Here is a 21,941-nt window from a genome sequence, read left to right as displayed (position 1 = left end):
AAAATCGATTGCTCGGGGATCGATATATGGCGTCTCATCTAGACGCCATATATCGATCCCCGAGCGCGCTTATATCGATTCCGGAACAACACCAACCCCAACGGAGTTGCTGATTTGACAGGGGGAGCCGCGGACATCGATCCCGCGCGGTGAGGATGGGTGAGTAATCCGATCTTAGATATTCGCCTTCAGTTACGTTATTCACGTAGCTGAATTTGCGTATCTAAGATCGATTTCCCCCCGTAGTGTAGACCGGCCCTTAATGTCTTCACACCTTCCCCCTGCAGGAGAAGGGCTGTTTGACCAGCTGTTTGCCTTGCTGTCTCTGAGGAACTGGTCTGTGGGTGTTCCCCAGAACTGTAACTTTTTCAGTAATATCATACTGTAAAATCTCACAATTTTCCATACAGTGTTACTACACATTTTAACAGGAGGATAATATTCAGTAGGTTATGCATTTTCTAATGATACCTCACAAGCCATACTGGGTACAAAATTGATCATAATTTTCTAGAAGAGTGAACACAGGGGTACAGATTGACACAGTGTCTGTGTGTGTGTTCCCAGCAGATATGTGGGTATTTCAATCCCTCATAAGCACAATGTTTGGCATCTTCAAGGACCTGGGGAACTGGTCCTGGGAATTCACTAGTTTAGCAAGTGTGAGACTGCATGAAATTGTGAGACACTTTGGTATTAATAATAAAATAATATAATCTGATAAAATTGCAATGAATCATGCTAGGTATGCCATGTAAAGTGTCAGTGAAAATGTTATGATTTGCCAAGTATGATAATTTTGTTTCTATGTTTCTATCACCTTTGTATTGTGAGTTACAGATATGTAAGGTATATCTGTATTTCCAGACTTGTGCAGTTTTTCTGGGTGACACCCCCAGACATATTGGCATCAACATTGCCTAGCATGTTTGATGGCCCATTGAGGGTCATCAGCTGTACAATGAACCTATGGACCAAGGGGATACACCTATTGAGTCAGCAAGACATGCCGGGGTTTGCCTGTGTAATGAAACCTCCAAAGCTTTTCCATGCCATGTGCTGTGAAGCTTGTGTTTGGGACACAGGAAGTACAAGCTACATGGCAAAAGGAATATAAAGCGCAGCTGCATCATCTCCATCTTGTCTTCAATCCCCCTTCCTACCTCTGGAGCAACTTCTCTACAAACTGAACCCTGGAACAAAGGACTGAATGACCCATCCAAGCTGTGGATGCGTTCCAGACAGACTTTCAAGCCAGCAACTCACCAATACTGCTAAGAACCTGATATATCCATTTTGGAATGTATCTGACTGCTTTTCCATTTAAATTCTTTCTGTCTTTCTTTCTTTTAAACCTTTAGTTTAGATGCTAAAGAATTGTCTGGAAGGATGGAATTTAACTTCATTCTTTCATTTGTTCTTTCTTCTAAACATTTAGTTTAATTGCTAAAGGATTGGCTGGCAGCATGGTATTTTGGATGAGATCCAAACCTGGGTAATGTGGCTAACCTTCTACCCACCCACTTCCTGGATCCAATTAGGATCACTCTCCTGTTGCCCTCTGGCCATGCTGTATCACAGTGAGCAGAGTTTTTAAATAACCTCTCACTGTACGGGACCTAGTTGCTGATTAGGAGTCAGAGAACTGTCATGCAATAAAGGGGGCTGTGGGATTTCTTTTTTCAGAGTCTCGTTAACCAGTGTGTGGGATCAGAAGCACAGTTTGTGACTGGTCAGTGAGTTTAACTTCAGTGTTAACCACCAGTATGGGGAGCATCTGCTCTCCCTTTTTTCAGCCTGCTCTGACCTTGGCATTTTCAGTGAGGACTGCCCTAGGCACACTAGGTCACACTAAGCACTGAAGATAAATTAACAGAATGTTTTTGATGATCAAGTTGTATGAAATCAACTGAACTCCTTTGTTTTCTTTCATCTGAGCGGAGTTTCTGGTTTTCCAACGTGATATGATCTCCCAGCTGGAACAAGGGGAAGAGCCATGGGTCCCAGAGCTCCAGGGTTCAGAGGAAAGAGAGATCCTGAGATCTCCCCGCACAGATGAGGAAACATTAAACCAACTCAGAAACTGTAAGTGCCTGAAGGAAACATCTAGGATGCCCTACAAAGCTCTTGGGAAGTCTCTCAGTTCATTATTGTCCATAGCAGGGGTCGCATCCACAGGGTAAATATAGCTCAAGGCTTCCTATAGATGCTAGCAGACACCGGGCAGTAGCTTTCTCCCTTCCCCCTGTGAAGTTGGATGGGATGTGAAGGCTGAATTGATCCCCTCCTCTCTCCTGTTGGGGGGAGCTGAGTTCCTGATTTTTATTTGTCCTCTCTCCAGCACTTGTTTTGGTTTGGCCTTCCCCTTTCCATCCCTGTTTGAGGTTTCTGTCTCTATCACAGCAGGTGATGCAATGACGTGTGAGGTTCAGCACAGACCAGAAAAAGAGCAGGGAAACCAGCCAGGGGAGAAAATGGATAAATTTATTTCCTGTCAGGGAACTCAGAAGGGCCTTAAGGAAACCAGAATACAGCAGGAAATCTGCAGGGAAAAGCAAAAAAAAATACATGTGCTGAGTGTGGGAAAAACTTCACTTACAGATCAGGCCTTTCTCAACATCAGAGAATCCACACAGGGGAGAGGCCCTGTGAATGCAATGAGTGCGGGAAAACTTTCAGTCGCAGCTCGCACCTTATTGGGCATCAGAGAATCCACACAGGGAAGAGATCCTATCATAGAATCCTAGCTTATAAGGGTTGGAAAGGACCTCAAGAGATCATCTAGTCCAACCCCCAGCTCAAAGCAGGACCAATTCCCAAATGGTTCCCTCAAGGATTGAACTTACAACCCTGGGTTTAGTAGGCCAATGCTCAAACCAATGAGCTATCCTCTCCCTCCTGAATGCAGTGAGTGCGGGAAAACTTTCAGTCGCAGCTCACACCTTATTCGGCATCAGAGAATCCACACTCAGGAGGGGTCCTATGAATGCAGTGAGTGCGGGAAAACCTTCAATCGCAGCTCTCACCTTATTCAGCATCAGAGAATCCACACGAGCAAGAAGCCCCGCGAATGCCGTCAGCAGGCCTGCACAACTCGTAAAGTGGTGATGTAGAGAAATCTCTGTATTAACTATCTCTATAAATCTTTATAACGTTGCATTGTGTTATTTTGTATTAAGTATCTTTATTTTTATGACATTGCATCCGGCATGATGTTATTTTGTAATTCATATGACTTGGCATTGTGCCTCTCTATTTTCATACAACTTTGTATTAGATCCCTATATAGAGAATTGGTAGAAAACTTTGTATCAAATGTTATAGCCCCTAAGGATAGTATAGTTAAAGTAAAAGAAAACATGTGCCTTTTTGCTAGAAGTAGAATAAGATCTTCCCCCGCACTCTGTAATCAATTGCTCTATTGACTGAATGAGGTGTGAATGAGTGAGGCTTGGAAGACACCCACCTCCAGACAGCTACAACAGTTGAAGAGGGAATGGGAGCCAGAGCAAAGGACAATACAACTTGTCAAGTGGGCCCAATAAAGAAGAGCAGACATATTGATGGCCTCAGGGATTAGAAGCAAGCACCTTCTTTAGAAAACACCCTCTTTGAGCAGCATTGGGACAACACCCAGAGAAAAGCAGCACAAAGACCAACGGACCCAGACCCAGATTTTGAATCTGGTCTAGATTTGCATAAGAGGGAAGCTGCTATAAATGCGAGGTGTCTTGCAGAAGGACCCCGGATCTCGTCTTGTCACCATCAGACCATCGATTTGGATCGGTAGAAGTCCGGCTCCACCCCTCCCCCATCTAACTCACCTGGCCAGTGCAGTTAAGGGGAGCAACTAGTTGGTAACAACAGCAAGACGGAGTGTGTATATGTCTGTGTGTGTGCGTGAATGCATGACTGTGATATATATCTCATGTGCATATCATAGAGTATTAATTGATACCTGTATTACTAATAAATGTGGCATTTTGCCTTAATCCCCCTGAAAAGTTCCTGTACAGTACTTTGAGTAAAACAGCGAGGGCCACAATACTCCAAAGAAAACAGCTGAGGACCGAAACCCCCCGGCCCTGCGGAAACACCCCCCACTCAGGACCTCCCAGCCTGGCGGAAACACCCCGCCCAGCCCTGCAGAAACAAACCCTCCTTCCCCAGCGCCGCCCCACCAAAACAGCTGTGGGTCAAAAAGGAAGGTTGGTGGTGGGGAGGTGTTACTTGATGTTAAATCAACCAGGGACTCCCAGCCAAAGAGGTGGCTGGGAGCCCTCAGGGTCAAATTAAAGGGCCTGGGGCTCTGACGACTGGGGGAACCCGGAGCTTTTCAGGGCTGGGACAGGGATTTAAAGGTCCCAGAGCTCCTGCTGCTGAGGGGAGCCTGAGCCCTTGAAATCCCAGCCTCACTCCATCCCCTGGAGCTGCCGCCAGGATTCAAAGGGCTCTGTGCTGCCTGCAGCCACAGGGACCCCTGAGCCCTTTAAATCTCAGCTGCTGCCGGGATTCAAAGGGCTCTGGGCTGCCCGTGGCGGTGGGGAGACCTGAGACCTTTAAACCTCAGCTGCGGCCGGGAATCTCTGCGAGCAGCCCAGAGCCCTTTGAATCCCGGCCGTGGCTGGCAGGCCGGCTTTAGGAAGTGCGGGGCCCCGCAGGGATGACTGGGGGAAAAAAAAGCCTTTCAGTTCTTAACAACCGGTTCCCTATAAAAAGTTCTGCCACAGTATGTATTTTTTGTACCAGTAGGGTTACCATACGTCCGTATTTTCCTCCCAGATGGCGATTTAAGAACCAAAAAGCCTGACATGTCCGGGAAAGTACAGATGTATGTTAACCCTACCTAAAAGTTCTTTTTTAAAAAGATGGGTCTGAACTAGAAATGAGCTCTGCCACTCCCTTAGGGTGTGCTAGGGTGCACATGTGTGGGTCCCAGCTGCTCCCTGCCCATCTCATTGAAGCAGGTGTGCAGGGTTACTTCCCTCGGAACTGCAGGGCACCAGTGAACATGGGGCTGGCTGGAGGTGGGGGAGGGGGAGGATGCGAGAGGTAGGGTCTGGCTGCAGGCTGGGCAAGGGGTGTGGGGCAGGCTGGAGACAAGAGGTGTGGGGTGGGCTGGCTGGCTTCAGGCAGGGCCACAGGGAGGGTGCTGCATGGGTTGGCAGGGCTGGAGACAAAGGAGTGTGGGACTGGCTGGCTTCAGGCAGCGGGGTGCGGCAGGGGTTGGCTGGAGACGGGTTGGTGCAGGGCTGAAGGCAAGGCAGGGGGTACGGGGTTGGCTGGAGACAGGGCAGGGGGTGCAGGGCTGGTGCGGGCAGGGCAGGCAGTGTGGCAGGGGCTGGCTGGAGACAGGGAAGGGGGTGCAGGGCTGGCTGGAGACAGGGGTTGGTGCAGGGCTGAAGGCAAGGCAGGGGGTGTGGGGCTGGCTGGAGATGGGCAGGCTGCAGGCAGGAACTGGTGCAAGCAGGGCAGGAGGTGCGGGGCTGGTGCGGGCAGGGGGTGCAGCAGGGGCTGGCTGGGGATGGGCTGGCTGCAGGCAGGGCAGGGGGTGCAGGTACAGGGGGTACAGCCCATCCTCTATGGTGAGTGCCTCCTTCTCCTCCTCCTCCTCCCCCCTCTCCCACTAGGGTAGCAGCAGCAGCCTGGGGCTTGGGGGCTATTTCAAGGGCCCGAGGCGCCCCTGCTTCCACTGCCCCAGCTCTGTAAATAGCCGCGGGAACCCTGGGGAAGCGGCGGGGCTCCAGTGGCTATTTAAAGGGCCGGGGAGGTAGAAGCAATGGGAGTCCTGGACTTTTTAAATAGCCCCCAGAGCCCTGCAGCCATACCCCAGGGCTCCAGCAGCAGGGCTCTAGTGGCAATTTAAAGGGCCTGGGCTTCCAGCCCCTGCTGGGAGCCCCAGGCCTTTTAAATTGCCCCCTGGGGAAACTGGGCCACCCTGGTACAGCGCACTGGCTTTTGCTGGTACTGGGGCTTGGGTGCGGGGTCCTCTTAGGAGCGAGGCCGATTCAAGGGAATTGGTTAAATTGGCCTAAAGCCGGCCCTGGTGGCTGGGATTTAAAGAGCTCTGAGCTCCCCGCCCGCCTGCCCAGAGCCCTATAAATCCTGGCTGCGGCTGAGATTTAAAGAGCTCTGGGCTCCCTGCGGCTGCGGGCAGCTCAGAACCTTTTGAATCCCGGCCGCGGCTGAACTTTAAAGGGGTTTGGATTCCCCGCGGCTACGGGCAGCCCAGAGCCCTTTGATTCCCGGCTGCGGGACGCACAGTGAGACTTCACGGGCCGCACGTTGCCCGTGGGCCGTATGTTGTACAGGCCTGGCATGGAGGGGCAAAATAGGTAAGAAATTTCCGTGGCCTGTCACTAGCAAATAGTAGCCACCATGGATCCTGCCAGAGGTGGCTACATCTTAGCACTGTGGGAAGCAACCCTTCACAGAGACCATTTGTCTTGTGGTTTGGGATACTTCTCAAGACATGCTGCACTCAGAGTGACCCCCTCATCCTGTGCCAGCTGGAGAAAAGAAAAGGGGCCAGCCAACTCTCCCACTACCAGCTGCGAAACACTGATCCCCAGACAGGGGGAGGCCTCTGGCTTTGATGTGTATTAAATATCAGGCTGGTCTTTTCTTTGGCAAATATCTAACAGAGCTAAAAGAGGGAACAAATGATCCTCAAAGGAGAGGGGAAAGACAATCACTGGGAAATGTAATCCCCTGCAACATCCAGAATGGAGAGCGACTCAGGGCAACAGGTTCCCCCGAAGGAAGAAGTTTTTGGGATTTAGAAACATAAGGAACAGCACAAAACTTGAGAGGTTTGTTAATTGACATTTGATAATGACACAGAGGGAAAACCTGAGCTTTCAGATCAGTGTTCAGAAATGAAAGACAAAGGGTGGAAATCAGAGATTTTGGATCCATTTTGCAAATTATAGAGAGGAAAGTGGAAAATCAGAGGGATTTTATATCAGTTGTTGATAGGAGGTAAAATCTGAGTGTTTCACATGAATACTTGGTAAATGAATAAAGAGGAAATGGGCAACATTTGCAAACATTTTGTGTTCAATAATCTGAGAAAAGGTGTAAATCTGAGATTTTCTTATTATTTTATAATTAGAGACAGGAAAATCTCAGGGCATATTCAATTAGAAATAGACAACTAGAGAGAAGTGGGGCAAATGTTTAGGTTATTTTATTTGAATCTTTGAGATTTGCAAAGAAATTGTGTCACAAACTGCATATTTGATAACATGAGAGGAAAACACCAAGATCTGAGGGGAGAGAGTCACTTTCCTGTCAGGGCCCAGTGCTCCCTCCCCCTCCCCCTCCGGGGTCTCTCACTCACTGGGGGCTCCAGGCGGGGCTGGTGCGGTCAGAGCCTGGGGCTGCCTAGGGGGCAGGTCCCAGCTGGAGAAAGCCCCCCCCACCCCGGCCAGGATAGGAATGTGCTACTGGTAGCAGCCTGGGGCTGGACCCTCTCTATGGGGGACATTTGCTCCCCCCTCCCCTTCCTGGCCCTTCCCACGCCCTGTTGCCAGCAGAGAGTGGCCCCCCCAGCCCAACCCAGAGGTGTCCCTGTCTCAGGCCCCCCCCCCCAGCCTCTGCCCAGTTCAGAAATCACTCGGGGGAACCATTTCCCACCTACACAAGGACAAATCACTGCAGGTGAAAATGGGGAGAAACACCCCAAACCTGAGATCTGAACTGGCCATTGGCAAAGGGGAGAGAAAATGGGGCACAATGGGGGGAGGGGAACAGGGAACTTCTGAGGGGTTTGAGGGAAGGGGGTGTCAGCCTGGATGTTGCTTGTTGCTCTCTAGGGAGAAAGGGGGCAGGACAGGAGAGGAGGGGGATCTCCACGGAGGGGGCAGTGGTAATTCCGAGGGGATCTCAGCCCTCCCTTTTTCTCCCCGCTCCTCAGGGGTCACCTGCTCTTCTCCCCTCGCCCCCCGGCCATGTCTCGGCCGCACAGACATTTTCCATCCATCCCTTTCCCAGGTCTCCCCCCTCCGCAGCCCCTGCCCGACCCCACGCAGGGGCTGCTAGGTGTAATGCATGTTCAGTAGGGATTTCTCCCCTACTAATGCTGGGGTGTCCTTCTCCTATAGGTTAGTCTACTAATGATCTCCTCTTGGTGCCATGTGTGTCAGTTCATTGCCATGGCACTCGTGTGCTTAGACATCTGAGGATGCTCTACAGAAAAGCTCCTTGAGTGAGGTGATCCACAGGGAGTAGCTCAAAGCTCCAAAGTGCCTGGCCAGGGGCAGGACATTGGCACAGCAAGGGCGGGGTGTGGCAGTGACATCACAAAGGCCTTTTGCAGGACCTCACACTATTGGTCAAAGACTATTGGTGAGCAGGTGGTGACCTCACAGAGAGATCCTGACATCAGTCAGGGGCCAGGGGCTAGGGAAACCTCAGAGACCCCTGTGGCTTTGCTTCAGCAAGTCTCCTTCTCCAGGTCTCTGTCTGAGGACTGAGAGAGTATTCGGGTTCACGGACGTGAGCGCCAGGAGAAACCTCTTTCCAGTTTTCTCCTTTCCTTGTAGTGATTTTACTAGAAAACAGCCGTCCCTGTTTAGAAGGTAAGAGCCTCCTGGAGGTGTGAAACCTGTTCAGTCTGATCCATCTGGTGAGAGTTGAATTCTAGGCATGGAAAACATGAGCTTAAGGAGGCAGAATTTTATTCCGCACCTGGGATTTTGTCCCTTAGAATCATGGGGACATTAGGGTTTGTCCTTTGTGTTTCACCTTTTCCTCCATCCACCTGTCCCTCCCTCCTTTCTCTTCATCTCTTCTTTTGTCCTTTCTCCTGTTCCCCTCCCAACACCAGGACGAGTGTGTGCGTGTGTGTTGCGGGGGAGTGCTCTGCAGCTCTCACTGTGGGAGTTCCACCCAAAAATGTGAGGCTGAAATAGTGCTCAGGCAGTCAGGGCTGGATTAACCTTTTGTTGGCCCTGGCACCAAACATATTTGGGGGCCCCAGTGTAGTAACTGTGGGCTCCGAGTGTGGGCCTGGTGGGGCAGTGCCATTGGTGCCTTCGTATACCCGGTACTGACCCTCAGAGACATTTTTCATTTTGATCACACACCTCTCCATGACTATATGCATTGCCATACACAGCTCCCTCAGCCCGCGGGTTTTCTTATTGAGCTGTACACCCATGTGGGTTTACCAGTGTCCACAGTGAGCAGAACTTTCATAGTGACCAAGGAAACTCCCCACAGATTTATCTCTTTCCTCATTCAGACCTTCTCTAGCCACGTCTCCAGTACCCCCCATGTCACCAGTCACTGCATGTGGTCCTAGTCTCAGCTCAAAGTCCTAAAGCCAGCAGACACCTGATCATTTCTGACAGATCCCTCCCTCAGCCCCCATCCTGCCATGTGAGCAAGCCACCTGCAAACACCATTTCCCCAAAGTGAGGACTTAGCCCTTGGGAATCTGAAGACACCAGCGTCTCTCCCTCTGCTCCCATCTACATGTTAGTCTGCTACCTGGTCACCACCACCTCTCCCCATACTTGTTTCCTTTCTACTTTGGACATGCTCCCAACCAGCTGGAAGCTCCCTCTGCAAGCCTGACCTGCTCCCGCCTTCCCTGCTCCCCCGACATTCCTTTCCTACTGGTGACCTCTGTTCCTTGAGGTTAACTCCAGTGTCTTTAGGAGCTCTAGCTTAATGGCCCCAGGAGTCATAGAGCCACTTGTAGTTTCTCTAGCTACAGCCATGGGGCAACTGCCAGAGCCCAGCCTTAGACAGCTGCAGCTACTAGCCGCAGGAGCGGAGGCAATGCCAAGGCTGAGCATGCTTGAACCTTGCAAGGGCAGCACTAGGGACTCTAAATCCTCAGCACTGGCCCTAGGCAGCTGCAGCCTCTGGAGTTAGGCACTTTCCTCCTCTAGGTTCCTGCATGGTTACAGAACTGCAGTAAAGTGGAACAATTATCAGCTTCTGTGATTGGAAGATGTCTGGATCCATCTAATAAGACCGTCCTACATAAATGAGGAAAGTTGAGGTGCCTTTATTATTCTTTTGTTCCATTCTTTGTTTCTATGGGGAATTTGCCAGTGCAATATCACTGTCTTCCTTTTAAACAAACAAAACTAAAAAAAAAAGTGTAATGGCTGTTGAAAATAGCAATTCCAGCCCTCGTTAGCACTGTGAAGACCCCAACGTTTGTTGCTCAATTTTCTCCTACTTTTTCTACAGTAAATGACAGTGGATCAGCATATTTGATTTGGGAGAAATGAAGTAACAGCTGCCCAAATTGAGCTTGAGCACTCCTGATTTTGAGGTGTTCAGATCTGGAAGGCAGGGGCTAGATTCCCTTTATGAATATTAGATACATCTGGAAAGGAAAAGGAAAAGTCAATTTCTATTTTCATGGCTCAGAAGTGGAAATCCTCCTGTCCTGTATCTGAAGCTGTCCAGGTCCAGTAGAGCCTCCCCTTCCTTACTTACCATTTTACCTTCTGGTGGGATCCACATACCTCCCTTGCCCAGCTTCAGATAGAGAGGGGCCCTGTCCAGTAAGTCCACCCAGTTCCATCTTTGGGGGCTGCCAGGCGAGGTCACACCAGCATCCCTAAGCCTGTCTGGGGAAGTCTTCTGAGGGTGCTACCTGGGCCAAAGCCTTCTACTCCTTGATCACACCTCTTCCCTACTCACAGGTGGCACCCCCTTCTAGCAGCGAGCCAGCCCCCCAGCCCCAGCAAGCTGCAGCACATGGAGTCTCACAGCTTCCCCCCTCCCTTTCCTGTTGATAGCAGCCAAGGGAATGCTGGGAAATGTTCCTTCTCTGCTCCAAGGCAGGGAGCTGGTCAAGGAACTACAGCTCCCAGGGCCCTATGGGGTCTCAGCTCCCCTACTGAATATCCAGGCTGCTCTGAGGCTCCCTTTCTGCAGAGGGGAGGAAGTTACTGTTACAGGTCCCTTCAGAGCTTGGGCCTAGCACTATGGCACCATGTCAAATCCAGTACTGCTCCCAACTCTATCCAGCTCTGCTGCTGGCAGGATCCCTTCCCATTCTTTTTGTTTCTTGCCTCCCCTCCAAGGAGAAGCTCTGCATTGTTCCTGTGTGGGGAATTGAACCCAGGCTGTCTGGGTGAAAGCTAAGAATCCTAACCACTAGACCACATGGGACTTCCATAACACGTTTACATGTTCATATTCAATAACACAATTAAACGTAGCCATTCAAAGTAGCCATTTAAAAGAAGCCATTCAAAAAACTTCAGAAACAGACTTCAAAGAGAAATTGCAGAGTTACAACTGATCTGCAAACTTAACACCATTAATTTGAGCTTGAAGAGGGACTGGGGGTGACTGGCTCACTACAAAAGCAATTTTCCCTCTCTTGGTATTGACACCTCCCTGTCAATTACTTGGAGAGAGCCACATCCACCCTGACTGAATTAGCCTTCAACACTGGTTCTCCCCTTGTATGGTAACTCCCTTTACATCATGTTCCAATATATATTTATGCCTCTATCTGCAATTTTCACTCCATGCATCTGAAGAAGAGGGCTTTTTACCCACGAATGCTTGTGTCCAAATAAATCTGTTAGTTCTTAAGGTGTCACCGGACTCCTCGTTGTTTTTGTGAAATAAAAGCAAAATGCACTCTAAGCTGATCTTAACCCTTTCAATGCCCTTACAAACTTAGATGCTTATCACCACAGGCCGGCTGGTGGCTTTTCAGCCAGGCTCTCCCCTTTCGTCAGCGCTTCAGTTGCTTGGTGTGGGGGTGTCTGTAGATGTAGGTGGACGAGAGAGACAAAGCATGGCAAATGTCTCTGCTTTTATCATGTCCTTTCTTCCCTCTTGGCTTTGCTCCCCCTTCAGAGTCAGGTGAGCATCACTGCGTCTCTCCAAGCAAGTCTGAGCAATTCCCCTGGGGTGTCCTCTTGCAGGTAAGTGATTGCACTGTAGCTCCCTTGCTGAACAATGGCTGTTGATGGGTTGTTTGACACCCTGTCCGGGTGTTGGTTACTTTCCTTGCTGTTGTCACTGGGGAGCTAATATTTGGCTGACTCCCCCACCTTACAGCATAGTGATAACCACACTGCACAATTCTCATAACTTCATATGCATGAATGGTAAACATCTATGGGCAGAGAAATGACTTTCAGCAGATCATATCCTTTCCCCTGATACCTTACAAGGCATGCTCTGTATATAAGATCACGATTATATGAAAATGAGGAATATGGGGGTTACAGCACACTCCCCCAAAGGTACAGAATGTCACACTGAGATTCTATTTTCATTTGTTATGTAACAGCATTAAAGAGATCCAGTGACTGACCAATGGCATTTTCAAGTGCTAAAATGGCAAGCGCTGTTGGTCTCTCATTGGCCATCAGCGACTGAAGATACGGTTTAATGAGCCAGAGCTTCAAGGCGAGGGTGGCTCTGTCCACTGCCTTCCGTTGCGCTGCTGGGCACCAAGTCCCTGGCGGTCAATATGTGAAGCTGGGAGAAGAGAGTGGGGTGGCAAGCGGTGGCAGAACTTTTGCCACCAGGGTCTAGCTGTCTAACTTCCTCTTCGTACTGCTGGGCCCCCGTTGCCTTCAGGTAACACAGGAACTAAGGCAGGAATAGGGTGAGGAAGCAAGTAAAGCCGAGCAAGGAAGGCAAAAGTTAATCTTATCTTCATGGGCAGCTCGCAATGACGTCCTTTTTCTGTGCCACAGCTGACAACAACATCCCAGACAGAAAAGTAACAGGCCAAAAAGAAACCTAGCAGATGCTGAAACAGTTCAATTGGGAGCGTGCAAGACTAACAGGCTCTTCTATCCTCCTTTATGCACGGGCGGGATGTTTTCTGAGAGTGCAGCAGTTCCTTTAACTGCCACGAGTCCCTCATTTCAGGCTATGCAGCAGGAAAAGACAGCATGGGCTTCTGCACCGAGTTGGCCCACCTGACCTTTCATTCTTCTCTTGCTCTTTGTCAGCAAGGAGAAGAAAAAGAAGCTCTCCCTCAAGCTGGAGTCACACGGGCGAGGTAAGGACGACTTCCTGAGTGCTGGCTCCAGTCCTCTGCCCTGCCAGCTGACCTATCGAGGGGCTACCACCACATTCTCTAGATTTGTCCATCGGTCTGTGCCAGAGTGAGCAACAACCCAGTAGGTGGAGTTTCTGTAGTGTAGTGGTTATCACATTTGCCTAACACGCAAAAGGTCCCTGGTTCAAAACCAGGCAGAAACATGCTCGCTTTCTTTTCCCAGATCCCCTTGTTATTCAGAAAGGGCACTCCTCCTATTGGCCTGTCCCTGGGATAACTCCAACCCCTGCATGACAGAGGATGCTGACAGCAGTGGAGAAAGCACCTTGGTGTCAGGCTGGAGAACCTAGAGTGGTTAGGCCAGTCACCATTTGGAGGCTTGTGGCTTGGCCACCTCTGCTGTTGGAGGTTGGCCTATAGAGGCTCTCACTTCCTGCTGGGCTCCTTTGCGTGACTGGCCAAAGGAGGAAGTGAGGCAGGAATGGGGCAATAGAGGAAAGTTGAGCTGAGGAAGGCAGGGAAGAAGCTGTGCGGCTAAGTGGGGTTAGTAGAGCACCACCCTTCATTCTGCAAAGCCTGGGGAGGTGTGGTTGGCTGCTGGGAGGTAGAATCCTGTGCCTGCCTCTTGGCTTCCCAGGAGTGGCTACTTGCAGCCCAGGAGAAGAAGGGAGGTTCTGGGTGAAAGGAAAACAAGCAAAGCTGAGTCCAAGTGGAGAATGGCGGCTCCTTTATGGCCAACCTGGGGGCATGACTGATGGTTTTAGAGGTGGAGGCTGGGCTGGCTGTGAGCAACTGGGATCCAGGAAACCCCCACCTGCCCTTCTGAGGGCTGAACCCATGGAGGTGCGGTTGGCTGCTGAGAGACAGACCCCTGTGGCTGCCTGTTGGCATCCCAGGGATGGCTACTTGCAGCCCAGGAGAAGCGGGATTCTGGGGGGAAGGAAAAGCAGCAATGGTGAGGCTGAGTGGGCTCCTTTCTGGCCGAGATGGTGGACTGTGGTGAGTCTGGGAGTTGCCTGTAAGCCATAAGTGGACGTAGTGCAGTGAAAACTGCTGCTCCATTCTGGCCGACCTGGGGGCGCCATGGATGACTTGGGAATGGGGGCAGGGCGCTGGCTGTGAGCAAATGGGATCCAGGAAGCCCCAGCCTGCCCCTCCAGGGGCCGAGTCTTCTTCTCTCCTGCCATGGGGAGCCCGACCTTAAGCCTGCCCAGCATGTGCAGCAGCTCGAGCATTAAGCCTTCCTGTGTGCATAACTGAACTACGCCCTAGTGTAATAAGGTGTAAAGTTTAGATTGTGAATTTATCTTTAATTTCCATGGTAATTTACTTTGATCTTTTATTCCTACCACTTATAATCCTTAAAACTCCATCTTTCTGTAGTTAATAAATCTGTTTTATGCTCTACTTAAACTGGTGTATTTTGCTTGAAGTTCTTGGGAAATCTCAGCTCCATTACAAGGCTGGTTCATGTACTATTCACAGTGAGGGAGGGGTGGACCCTGTGTAATAAACTCACACTGATCAGGCTTCTGATTAAGGCAAGATGGTATGATCCAGGGGTGCAAGGCTGCAGAGCTGTAGGGGGGGCGACTTTCTATCATTAGTGTTATGAGTGGCTGCAGAAGCATTCATGTAATTCAGTTGGCTGTGTCCCTACCTACGGATGTCTGTGTAAGTGCAATATCTGCCAGAGATTCACAGCTTGTCTCAGCATCACATGTGTGAGAGGGAGCCCAGGTGGTGGGACAAAGGGCTCAGGGGTGCCACTGTTCAGTTGCATCCCATAGATCCCATCACAGACTTTCAACAACCACAGCGGGTGCTCACTGAGACAGAGAGAGAGATGCCACAATAGTGATATCCAGTGCCAGCAGACATCAAACTATCAGAAATTCTGCGAACAGAGAAGACCCTGCTAGTGGAAAATGGCTTGTGAGCCATTGTGGCTTGTGAGACTCTGGGGGGGAGGGGCATTATTAGTCCTCTCTAAGCTTACTAACTGACCCAATTTTGGGTAACACAAGCAACATTGTTTGATCTGTTATGGTACCAAAGGGGGAGATGGTTGTCTATAAATGAGGGTGAAGACTAAATGCCTCTGATGAGAATGGGATTTGAACCCATGCAGGCAGAGCATAATGGGGTAGCAGTCCATCACCTTAACCACTCGGTCACCTCATCTGAGCTGTCAAAAAACAGACAGGAGGAGAAATCTAAGGCCGGCAGAGATAGGGACACTAAGGAGTTTTTAAATACTAAGCGAAAGCAGGGTTTGAATGAGCTCCCCTCTCTCACCTAGTGAGGAGCTGGGGAAAGACTTCAGGAACAGACCGTGTTTGCATAGACACACCTACTCTGCCTAGCTATGCAGCATGATGGGGCCGCTTCCCCAAAATGACCAGTTTGGGATGGTCTTGGGTTACAAATGACTTTAGGATTGAGTGGAATGAAATGTTATTCTCCTTCCTGTATGAGTGAAGGGCAGCAGAACATACCTAGTCCGTCCTGATGGAGGGGTAGGTGAGTGAGGAATAGCTTTTATTGGACTGCAGAGAAGTGATTGAGGACGTCACCCTAAACCAGTGGTCCCCAAACATTTCACATTGTGCCCTCTTAGCCATGGCTGTGGCCCCTCGGAAGCCACGGTCAGGAACCGGGGCTGGGAGGAGTGGGGCTGTTGCTTGCTGGGGTGAGGGGTGCGGACAGGGGTAAAGGGGTCGACGCCGGGCTGGGAGCCAGAGTCTCAGGCTGAGGGTGGGGTTGGGGAAGAGCTGTGGCAGAGTGGTGCTCCCTCCCTGCCCTCTATGTGGGCTGGCTCAGGTCCTGAGGTGCCCCCATGAATGTTCCTCTGTGTCCCCCTAGGAGTCGCACCCCACATTATGGGGACCACTGAACCCTACTCGCTAAGCCGGGGCTAGTGATGCCAAACCCCCGGGAAAGGGAGAACAAGTGTGGGGGCCCCAGCACCAGAACCATGCCCCTACCTTCTGTCTGTGGCTCTACTCCCTTCCACCCATGGCCCCATCCACTGTCACTTCTGTTCCACCCCTTCCCCCACCAGCCCCACCCTATCACTCCTTTACCCCTGCCCCGCTGTGGCCCTGAGACCAGAGAAGCTCTGTGCCCCTGCTGCAGCCCCCGGGCTGTAGCAGGGAGTGGGAGCTCCTCCAGCCCTGGGGCTGACATAGGGGAGACTTTTCAAGGGGGACCTAACTTGGCCAGGGCCCCTGATCATGGGCCCCACTGTCCCCTTGGCAGTGGAAGGTTTGGGGAGGCTGAGCCCCCTTGTCATAAACAGATAGGTAAGGGTTAATGTTCTTTTACCTATAAAGGGGTAACACCAGTAACCTAAAACACCTGACCAGAGGACCAATCAGGAAACAAGACTTTTTCAAATCTGGGTGGAGGGAAGTTTGTGTGTGAGTTCTTTGTTCTTTGTCTTGTGTCTGTGGCGTCTCGGCTATGAGAGTGATTTTTCTATCTCCTGCCTTTCTAATCTTCTGTTTCCAAGTTGTAAGTACAAAGATAATAAGACAATAAGTTTATATTGGTTTTTTTTGTATTTACATGTGTGTAGTTGCTGGAATGTTTAAATTGTATTCTTTTTGGATAAGGCTGTTTATTCATTTTTTTCTTTTAAGCAAATAACCCTGTATTTGTCACCTTAATACAGAGAGACCATTTTTATGTCCTTTTCTTTCTTTTTATATAAAGCTTTCTTTTTAAGACCTGTTGGATTTTTTCTTTAGTGGGGACTCCAGGGAATTGAGTCTGCAGCTCACCAGGGAATTGGTGGGAGGAAGAAGTCAGGGGGAAAATCTCGTTGTGTTAGATTTACTAGCCTGACTTTGCATACCCTCTGGGTAAGGGGGAAGAGAGATTAGCTATCTTGGTACTTCTATTTCCAGGACTGGAAACAGGGAGGGGGGAGTCCCTCTGTTTAGATTCACGGAGCTTGCTTCTGTATATCTCTCCAGGAACCCAGGGAGGGAACACCTGGAGGGGAGGAGGGGGAAGGGAAATGGTTTATTCCCCTTTGTTGTGAGACTCAAGGCATCTGAGTCTGGGGGTCCCCCGGGGAAGGTTTTGGGGAGACCACAGCGAGCCCGGCACTGTATAAATCCCTGGCTGGTGGCAGCTTTACCAGGTCCAAGCTGGTAACTAAGCTTGGAGGTTTTCATGCTAACACCCATATTTTGGACGCTAAGGTCCAAATCTGGGAAAAAATGTTATGACGCCCCTCCCCCCTGAGCCTCCATTACGAGCCTGCCCAGGCTACCACTGCTCAGTGTGTGGCCAGTCTCTGTGTTTTCTGCTGCTCGTTCTGGGGAGCCTGGCCGGCCTTAGGGGTGGTGCCCCCCGATAGCCGCCCAGGGCTCCAGGGGTCAAAGGGCACCGTGTGGCAGTGCAAAGGTGCTCACTGCTCTCCCCTGCCCCAATGCTCCTCCATGGGTCCATAGAGGTTTGAGGGGAGTAAGGAGCAACCCTATGTGCTCCATGCGTCCTGGTCACTTTTCCCACTTGGGCTGTGCTGTGAGGGGAGCATCAGAAGCTGCTGCTCTCTGCCCTCCCGCTATGCAGCCCGGCTGAGGAAAGTGACCTGGATGCAGGGAGCTCAGATGATCTCACTTCTTGCCCCCACATCCCACAGCCCCTAGGGGTGCCCAGATGAGCAGCGTTCCAGGGAGGAGTGGGGGGCAGCAATGCCAGCTGCTCCATGCACACAGGTCAGTCTCCCCATGTGGGTGCAGGAGGGGGTGCAAGGGTTTCTGTGATGCCTATTCTATCAATATCGTCACTCAATACCAGGCACTCAAATTCACCAGTCTTAGTACTTAGACGTTTAGCGTTTGTATTTAAGCACTTCTAAAATGTGTCCCATTTTAGCTGTCTGCTATTACATGATGTAATTGAGGGAGACTCTTTCATTTCACTGTTTCTCATCAGAACCTACCTGTACATTATCATCTTCCATCCTCTCCACCTTACTAGGCTATAGAGAATCCCTGTGAATAGTTCCTCTCCTAACGGATGTCTCTGTCTGAACCCTGTGCTCCTCAGCGCCTGTCGGCTTTCCCCAGCTCTGAGGCTGTGTCTACACCGCGCACCTTACCACGGTGCAGCTGTGCCACTCTAACCATGCCATTGTAAGGTGCGCTGTGTGGCCGTCCTTATCGCTGAGAGAGAGCTTCCCCAGGCAACAAAGCCAAACTACCTCCAATGAGGGGCAGGAGCTTTGTCACCGGGAGCACAGCTCCACCTATGATGCGCTGTTCACACTGCCGCTTTTCATGGCTCAAATTTTGGCATTCGGGGAGTGTTTTTTCTCACTGCAGAGAGACAAAGTTTTTAGCAACAAAAGCCGAAATTAAAAAAACTCCTCTGCAACCTATTTAATTTTACCTTTATACAACCTTTATACTGCCTCCAGTTCTGGTATCCTCATTTGAAAAAGATGTTGTGAAATTGGAGCTAGGGCAGCAAAGAGCCACCAAATGTTCTGAGGGCTGGAGAAAAATGCCTTCCAGTGAGCTATTGAAAGAGCTTAACCTGTTTAGCTTATCAAAAGAAGATTGAAAGGTGATTTCATTGAAATGTTGAAGGGCCTTAATGGAGAGAAAAGATTGGGTATTTACGGGCTCTTGAATGGAGCAGAGAAAGGCATAACAAGACCCAATGGCTGGAAAGTGAAAAGAGACAAATTCATATTACAACTGAGGCACAATAGTCAACAGCGAGGATGATTCACCACAGGAGCAAGCTACCAAGGAAAGTGGTGGATTCACCATCTCCTGATGTCATTTAATGAAGACTAGATGCCTTTCTGGAATGCGTTTGCCCCCAAAGTAGCTGTTATGTCATACAGGAGGCCTGTGATATGCAGGTTAGATGCTCTAATGGTGTCTTCTGACCATGAAGTCGACTAATTTCTGAAAAACTGAGTGTAGCATTGGGAGCAGCGTCTGATGTTTTCCTGTCTAGCCGGCTTGCTGCCTAGAACGAACGCTCCTTGAGTGGGGTGATCCACAGGGAGTAGCTCAAACCTCCAAAGTGCCTGGCCAGGGGCAGGACATTAGCCCAGCAAGGGAGGGGTGTGGCAGTGACATCACAAAGGCCGTTTGCAGGACCTCAGACTATTGGTCAAAGATGGTGGGGAGGTGGTGACCTCACAGAGAGATGCTGACATCAGCCAGGCAGGACAGGGGCGAGGGGCCAGGGAAACCTCAGAGACCTCTGTGGCTTTGCTTCAGCACGTTTCCTTCTCCAGGTCTCTCTTTGAGGACTGAGAGATTATTTGGGGTCATGGACGTGAGCGCCAGGAGGAACCTCTTCCGAGTTTCCTCCTTCCCTTGTAGTGATTTTACTAGAAAACAGCCGTCCCTGTTTAGAAGGTAAGAGCCTCCTGGAGGTTTGAAACCTGTTCAGTCTGATCTATCTGGTGACAAGTGAATTCTAGGCATGGAAAACACGAGCTTAAGGAGGCAGAATTTTATTGTGCACCTGGGATTTTGTCCCTTAGAATCGCTGGGGACATTAGGGTTTGTCCTTTTTGTTTCACCTCTTCCTCCATCCCTCCCTCCTCTTCTTCTCTTGCTTCTTTTGTCCTTTCTCCTGTTCCCTTCCCAACAACAGGACGGAGGTGTGTGTGTGTGTGTGTGTTGCAGGGAAGTCCTCTGCAGCTCCCACTGTGGAAGGTCCACCCAAAAATGTGGGACTGAAATAGTGCTCGGGCAGTGATCCCCACCGGTGACCTGGGCCATCCTTTGGGCTCTCTGGTGAGAACCCTCAGCCTCCCGTCCTCCGTCTCTACCCTGATTGGTTGAGCAGGGGGATGTTGACAGGGAGGAGACTCAGGTCCTTGTTGTTCTCTTTTAAGATCAAGTAAATAAGTCAGAACCAGTTCTATCTTTGATTAATTTTGCTGCTTCTCTGCATTAATTGTCTCTGAGCAGTTGATGATTCCCTCTAACATTGCAGTTCTCCTCAAATACTTGCTGAATAATTACTGTCACTGTTGTTGGTCTGGAGCTCATCTGAGAGCACAGTATTCAGGTCATTCAATGTCTGAAATTCAAGATCCGATGGTTTGTTTGAAAATCAGGGCTCTTCGGTCCTATTCCCAACGCTGCCTCTGACGGGCTGTGTGACCTAAGACAAGTCAATTCTTCTTTCTCAACCTGAGCTTCTCCCTCTTTCAAGTAGGGATAATAATGATCCGCTCTTACCTACCTCATGGTGGGTGAAGGATGCGGATCCATTTGGGAGTGTCACTAGAAGTAGTGCATAATATGAAGTTTCCCAGATTATGACATAATAGATTAGCTGAAATCGTCTATTTTATTTGTATTTTTTTATTTTGAAATTGTTAATAGTAGCAATGACTTAGCTCAGATTGAAGCATCTTATCTAATGGTTGAGATGTAAGTGTCTCCTCTTTGTGTGCGAGGAGACAATTTAACACACTCTGACAAAGAGGAGATGCTTTTGTTTTGCAACAAAATATTTTTGCAAAGATCTTTCATCCCACTTGTTATGATTTTGAGAAACAAACTGGTTTAGTCTAAATGGGATTTTCGGACAGAAACGGTTTGAATGAAATTTTCCCACCATCTCGATTCCTGGGCTCTGGGGTGTTTTCATCTGTTAGAACAGGAGTCAGAACTGGTTGCTTCTCTTTCTGGCTCTGCCATCGCCTTGTTGTGTAGGCCTTGGGTAGGTCACTTCCCTTCTCCCATCTGTCCAATCGGAACAGGAACAGTTCTCGAACTATGGGCAGTTTAGAGCCCAAGTGAGATAAGGGGTATTAAAGCCCTCTGTGAAGGAGAAAGGGGAGTTTCACAGTGTTTAGCACCAAGGAATTCTAAAGTTTGCTAAAATGTCTAGTCTGTGGAAACAAGAAATGGTCGGGGCCAAACTTATTAACCACTGCCTTTTTAAAGCCCATTCAAAGATGTGAGTCCCTATCTTTTAGGTACCTGTGGTTCTTTGCCAGCAGCAGAGAAGAGGTTCCTGCCTCCGTTTTTGTGGCCTTAACAAACCAGGTGTTGTGCCCCAGTTCTCGTCTGAGACCCCTGAAAAAGAACATCTTCCCATCCATGAACAAGACAGGACCTATCTTTCAAAGGGGAACAAAAAGACCTCTGGGACTTACAGACTAGCTAGCCTGACTGCCATAGCTGGAGAGATCCTGCAATACATTCTTAAACACTCAGTTTGTCAGCAGCACCTACAGGATGATTTGGTTCTTCTGACTAGTGAGCGTGGAATTGTCAAGAACAAATCATTCCAAACCAATCCTCTTTCCTTCTTTGGCAGGGTTCTGGGCCTGGTAGAGGTGAGTAAACAATAGATGGGATCTAGCTTGGTGTTACTAAGGCTTTTGACACAGTCCCATAGGACATTCTCAGAAGCAAACGAGGGAAATGCAGTCCAGCTGCAATCAGTGTAATGTGGGTGCAGAGCTGGTTGAAAGCCAAGACTCCAGGAGCCCTTCTCCATGTTTAGCTGCCCAACGGGGAGGGTGAACCTAGTGGGTCTGGCAGGGATCAGTCCGGTGTCAGGTACTATTCTATATTTTCATGAATGATTTGGAAAATGGAGTGGAGAGCATGCTCCTAAAGTTTACAACTGACACCAAGCACTTTGGAGCACAGGATTGAAATTCAAAACACCCTTAACAAATTGGAGACTTGGTCTTCTTGAGCCAAACTCCATGGTTAGGGCTCTCTCTCTACACTGGGCTGAAGTGAAACCCCAGAGCCAAGCACTCCTCCTGGGCAGTGAGCTCCGACCTTGAATGGTCAGATGCTGCTTAGCACTGTCAGAGCAGCTTTTGCTGGGGGATTCTCCCAGCATTTTCCAATAGCGGGAAGGTATGAAATCCCCATTTGACTGCTGGGGACAGAGCCCGAGAGTGGGGAGCAACTTGCCC

At 49.8% G+C, this 21,941-nt stretch overlaps 1 long non-coding RNA gene and 1 other non-coding gene across 2 annotated transcripts in view; both read left to right on the top strand.

The window, feature by feature from the left end:
* The window catches only part of LOC127042403 (uncharacterized), a 1,287,231-nt gene that overhangs the window by 487,879 nt on the left and 777,411 nt on the right, over positions 1 to 21,941 (top strand). The window lies entirely within an intron of this gene.
* TRNAV-AAC (transfer RNA valine (anticodon AAC)) lies at positions 13,137 to 13,209 on the top strand. Its single transcript has one exon. It is a non-coding gene; the product is annotated as a tRNA-Val (tRNA).

Source organism: Gopherus flavomarginatus, unplaced genomic scaffold, assembly GCF_025201925.1.
Source record: "Gopherus flavomarginatus isolate rGopFla2 unplaced genomic scaffold, rGopFla2.mat.asm mat_scaffold_39_arrow_ctg1, whole genome shotgun sequence".
NCBI classification, from domain to species: Eukaryota; Metazoa; Chordata; order Testudines; family Testudinidae; genus Gopherus; species Gopherus flavomarginatus.
Note: the sequence above shows the minus strand (reverse complement) of the source record. Positions and strands in the feature narration are given on the sequence as shown.